Below are 6,000 nucleotides of genomic sequence, written 5' to 3' on the forward strand. Positions count from 1 at the left end.
TTACGTGCTTAAATTATTGGGGAAAAAATGAGAAGAATGCTATTTTATGCCATGTGAAATTATGTAAAATTCAAATTTCAATATCCATAAGTAGATGTATTGGGATATAGCCATGCTCATTCATTTACTATTGGTTATGGCTGCTTTCATGCTATAATGGCCAAATTGAATAGTTACAACAGAAATCAGAATGCCTGCAAAGTTTAAAATATTCACAACCTGGCCTGTTATGAAAACAATCTGCTGATCCCTGGTATAGACGTGGGGTAGATGTGCACTAACAGACTTCGGATACATAGAGACTTAGGAAACATTTAACTAACCTAATGAAGTTGGTGTCAAGGAGAGAAACCTAGTGTGCTCTCCCACAAATGTTCCTTTAAGACAGAAAGCTGGACAGAAAGGCTCCTCTCTAGCAGGATGAGACATTTGTTCTGGGTTCTTAACTGTATTAGCCACACTGTCAGAGGTTCTGTATCCCACTTTGTCTGGGGCGACTTGCACACACCATCCTAAAGCTATGTTTATATGTTCCTCCACTGGCAATGTAGTGTAACACATTGGTGAAGAAGACGGGTTTTATAATTGGACCACGGTTTGAATCCTTGCTTGCTTTGTGATCTCAGGAGACTTTCCAAAAATCTCTGAACTATAAGTCCTCAACATGAAATTGAAATGAATACTCACTCACTCATTTATGCAAATAAGCTTCCTGTGCCTACTGTGTATGTTCACCTCTCAGGTTTATTTAGGGAAATTAAATAGGATTATGTATATAAAGCATTTAACAGAATGCGTGGCTCAGAATACGGGCTTGAGAAGTGCTTAAAATAAATCTAGAGGTGACTGCTGACTGATTATTTCATTTTTCATTTTTCAATGACAGTAACTTCACAATTCACAAAAGGTTGTTTAGATGAAGTTATATAATGCATACGAAGTGGCATTTTTGCCATTATTGTCATTTTTTAATAAATTTATTGAGGTGACATTGGTTAATAAAGTTACATAGTGTTCAATTTAGAACTACATTATTGTTATTCTTATGAGCAATGCTTCTGGACCTGTGTTTCAGTAGAGCACTTAACAGCACCAGTATTAAGTCCAGGCCAAGAGATAACAAAGTAAGCAGGGCTTTCTTAACAGACTGTAACAAAGATTCAACAAATGCAACTACTTCTCTTCCCTGTTCTGCTGCTGCCACTCCGTCTCCCACTTTCTGGGAACTAACAGATGATTCCTGACCAGCAAAGTACATCAGAATCATCGGAGGATCTATTTTTATTTTTTTTAATAGTACTAAAAAGAAAATAAATTCACATGGTAAAAAATAAAAAATATTACAGAGAGTATAAAATAAAAAGTAAATGCCCGCTCTCTTCAATCTCATACTTCTTAGGAATAACTATTTTAAAACTTCTCCTTGTTTCATGATTCTGGTGGTTCCCTCCACACTTCTACAATCTATGTCTCTTTTTCTTGCTTTGTTAACTTTACTTACATCTGTGACTCCCCATTAGAAAGATGATGAATCATCTCAGACTACTCCCCATATCTTGTTCTTAATGTTTGTTAGTTATGCTATTATTTGGAATTCTTCTAATGACTGTCTTCATAATTTCAATATATTAAACCCTGATTTTTGATTCATCAACATTAGAGCTTTGTAAAAATACAGATGTCCAGTCTCCCTTCCAGGCTACTGAATGACAACCCTCATGATGGCTATTTTTCAAAAGCTCCCTAAGGTATTCTGATGTATCCCTCTGTTAAGGACCTCTATCCTGAGAGCCTGCAGTTCACCAGGCAGTTTATTTGCATGGGAATGAAAATGGGAGGCAGAGCATTGTTCTCATGTCACCCATTCATCAGTCACACTTGGGACCGTGTGAAATGCCACAGAGATGCCGAAGAAGCAGACAGAAGCATAGTGACCAAACAGCTCCAAGAGCTCACTCATCACAAAGCCCCATTTTAGATGAGAAACAGAAGTCACTTTGTGAACAGCAGTATCTGGTACAGTGCTGGAGGGGTAGTGGAGTCTGGATTTAAGAGACCTGAGTTCTCATACTGAATAATGTGAAAAGGAGCATCTCCTGGGTTAATCTGATTTTTATTCAACAGTCACAGTGTACAGAGCATTGACTCAGTATTTGTGGGTATGTTATAAAATAGGCAAAATTGCTCAAAGAGAGTAGTGATGATCAAACCGCACAGTTTAAACCTTTAATAGAATATAATTTGCAATGTTGCATTCTTATACAATCCAATATTATATAATTAATAGCATAATAAAGCAGATAAAGTGTACTAATTAGCAAATATTACCCCCTAAGGCTTTTTTTTTCCCAAATAAAAATGGCAAAGAAAAAAAGAAAATGATTTAATTAAGCCTTTTTTAATGAGCATGCTCAGGAGAACAGAGTGAATGAGTTGACTTTTCTACTGGAGGGCAAATAGTTAACACCTTTATTTCTCCTTCATAGTCAATAACACTTTTCTATATTGGAAGAGTCCATTTTCTTGCATTGTGGGGAAATCAAGGTTCGTAACTATAAGTCCCTCATTCCTTAGTGACTTAAAGACATTGTAGAGATTCGAGATTACCATTCCGGCATGAACTCTTACATAAGAGGGACACTTTCAGCTGTTAAATGAACATGCGTTGACGGTATTCTCTAATTTTGTGTCTTTCACCTAATAACATCACAAATGTGAGCTTGTTTTATCATTCTTTGTCCATTTCTTCTAGGGAAGCAGAAGAGTTCAGTAAGAGGGTCCCATCAGTTTGATTAGATGTAAGCAAGCTTTGGCTCCAGTAACCTTGTAGTCAGAAATTCTGGTGACAGAGTCAAGTGGCATTTATGTTTGAATAAACTCTGTCATTTCCTTTGGCCTCCATTTTATGTTCAAGATCGGGGCAGTCGGTACAAAATGCCCAGGAGCTTGTTACAGATTTTCAAATGAGAGAACTTGACTGAGGGAGATAATTTCCATTTCATTCTCTCAATAGTTATTTTATGAACAAGATGTTCTTTTTAAAATCTCTAATAATTATGGGAAATCTCTCAACTTCGCATTAGCTTTTAATCAGTGGTAGATGGCTGTGCTCTTAGGCAGTATAACGTCTTCGAATGCCTATTGGGCGTAAGTATCTAATTCTGACTTCATCTGTTCTAACAGCTTGCTAGAACCACTGTGCAAATTAGTAGACCTCTGTGAAAGTCGGTAAACTGTGGCTACAGGAAAAGTTAATCTCAAAAGATGTTCCCAAGCTGAGCTTCTCTTTTCAACCAATGAAAATCATCCACTGGCATTTGCTGCCTGCAGATCATATTTCCCTAGACTAACTAGCATTCCTATTTGAGCAAAGTCTCTGGCTTCTATCCATTCGCTCAAATACATATTGACATCTACTCTGTGCCAGGCATTGCTTTAGGTGCCAGGTTCTGGGACACATTTGTGAACAAAACAGAAAAGGTTGTTACCCTCATGGAGTTGACAATCCAATGGGAGGAGAGAAGACGAGGGAACAAATGAGTAAAGGAGATAATCTCAAAAGATGATAAATGCTCTGAAGAAACTCTAACAGGGCAGCAACAAGGAACTGACGTGACCGGGTTGTGACTTGATAGGGTTATCCAGAAGCAGGTCTTAAGACAAAGACTTAAGTACAAGTGGTTTCTCTGGGTGCCCTCCTAAACAACAGCAGGGAATCAGGGAAGTGAGGTAGGGAAGGGACAGCCCGTAAAGGCGCCTAATCAAGACACTTACCCCTGAGGACTACAGGAGCGCAATCCCTTAGGGAACCTCTAGACATGGTGCAGAACACACCTCAGGGTTATTCCACCCAGGAGAGAGGATTCTGGAGTACTTATCTGCTAACTCCCCAACCATTATTGGTTGAGAGCTGCTCTGGGTGTACTAACTCCCTGACACATCTGGCTTTCCCGCACATGAGTGAAGTCATAGGTAGGTTGTCTATAAAGTGGAACATCGGGGTGTAAAGGGGAATAGAAATGAGCAGGGCACCAACAGCATCTACCACAGGGCAAGAATTGGATCTTCAGATAAGGGGTCAGGAAAGATCTCTCTGAAGAGATGGCATTTCAGCCGAGATCCTGGAACGGAGCCAGCCAGGGAAGGCATGCCTCCAGGCAGAATGAGTAGTTAGGACAAGGGTTCTGACTGAGCTTAGTTTATTTATGAAACACAAATAATAAAGAATCACAGAACTTTGAAGGCAAAGGGTGGGGGGAGTGTCTTTGAGCCATGAAGTCATTTATGACTAGCTCTTTTCGATAAGGATACTAAATCAAGTCAATAAGAAATTAAGAGACTTGGATAGTGCCATAGGATCCCCGGGCAGAGCTGGACCTAGCACTCTGGGCTCTTTGTTGCCAGTCCAGGTCTCCCCCTTACCCTCAATCCACCCAACTGCTTCCCTTGCTCATTCTCCCATTTCTCTCATTGGGATTTGGCAGCTCCCCAAGCCATGAAGACCGAAGGGCACTAACTTTACAAACCCAGCTCAGATTCCTGCAGTGAGCCCTCAATATCTAAAAAGAAACTGAAGTTATCACAAGGCTGTATGTGAGCCAGGCTTGGTCAGCCACTCTCTCTCTTCCTTTCGCTCACTTTGTTACAGCGACACCATCCTCCTTACTATTTCTGGAACATGGCAAGCATCCTCCCACCTCTGAGCCTTCACTCAGAATGTCCTTCCCCAGACTTCCGCACAGCTCACTCACAAGGTTTCTGTTCACTCAGGTCCCTGTTCTAACACCACCTCCTCAGGGAGGCTCCTCGTGGTCATGCCTGCCCAAGTATGGCATCGCTCTCCTCCCCTGCTCCTACCCCACTTTATTTTTCTTTACAGAACTTACTGCTACTGCATAGTATACTATACTGGACTATACTGTATATACTATGCTATATATTTACTTCTTTATTAGTTTACTGTCTGTCTTTTCCACTAGAATGTAAGAGAAGGAACTTGTTTCATTCAGTATTAGAATAATGCATTATTGGCTCTCAAAAATATTTGTTAAATGGTGAGTGCGTGAGTGAGCAAAGAGCTTCAGAAGACCTTAGTTCTGGTCCCCTCTCTGCTGCTAACTCATTGAATGACTTCGTACAAATCAATTTTCCCACTCTGTCTGTTTCTTTATTTGTCAGACATATAATGTCTACCTTATAAAGTCATAAAGTAAAATGGGCCATAAATATGAAATTACTGTACATTATGGAATATATTATACAAATACGAGATTTCCTTTTAAAGTTGAAGGCTTCCTGAGTTTGAATGAACTTTACCAAATGGGGAGGAAAGTTTCGTTCTCAATAAAGAATCCTTTGTGGATGTTACAATTGATCAAGCTTCATTGAGTAGAGATCTAGTCTGTGGTACAGGAAAGAGCATAGGGGGAGGAGTGATCAGAATTCAGCCTCTTCCACAGATGTTCTGGGGACCCTGAACGGCCCACAGGAGCTTGGCCCTGATGGACTTCAGAGTCCTTTTCTCTCAAAAGGGCGAAGGGTGGAGGTCACAGAGGAGACCTCGACTCCTTTCTTATGTTTTCTGTTCTGTTCCAAATGTGTGGTGTCATAATAATCCTGGCCATCATTTGTCAATCACTCAGTGTGCACCATGCACTTGACATGCGTCATTGTGTCGCGTTTTCTCCTCAACCTTCTAATCCCTATTATTCAGACAGGAAACCACCAAGTAACTTAGTCCAAAGTAGTATCACTAATGGCTGTGAGTAGCAGAGCCAGTATTTCAGCTCAGGCATGGCTGGCTCCTAGGCAAACACTCTTAACCACTGAGCTAACTTTGTGCATGAACTAAATGGTAACCAAGTTCAGAAAGAAGGGAGACACAACTGTCTCTCCATTAAGTCGGTTCTACCTTGTGGAACAGGATGGGAAAATCCTGTGATTTGGTAACAAGGTTAAATGGATTTATCCAGGCAGCATGTTCTGAGTTCTTTCTCTTCT

At 40.3% G+C, this 6,000-nt stretch overlaps 1 protein-coding gene across 5 annotated transcripts in view; it reads left to right on the forward strand.

Moving 5' to 3' along the window:
• The window catches only part of GRIA1 (glutamate ionotropic receptor AMPA type subunit 1), a 284,539-nt gene that overhangs the window by 167,980 nt on the left and 110,559 nt on the right, over positions 1–6,000 (forward strand). The window lies entirely within an intron of this gene.

This window comes from Pteropus alecto, unplaced genomic scaffold (assembly GCF_000325575.1).
Source record: "Pteropus alecto unplaced genomic scaffold, ASM32557v1 scaffold40, whole genome shotgun sequence".
Classification (NCBI taxonomy): Eukaryota; Metazoa; Chordata; class Mammalia; order Chiroptera; family Pteropodidae; genus Pteropus; species Pteropus alecto.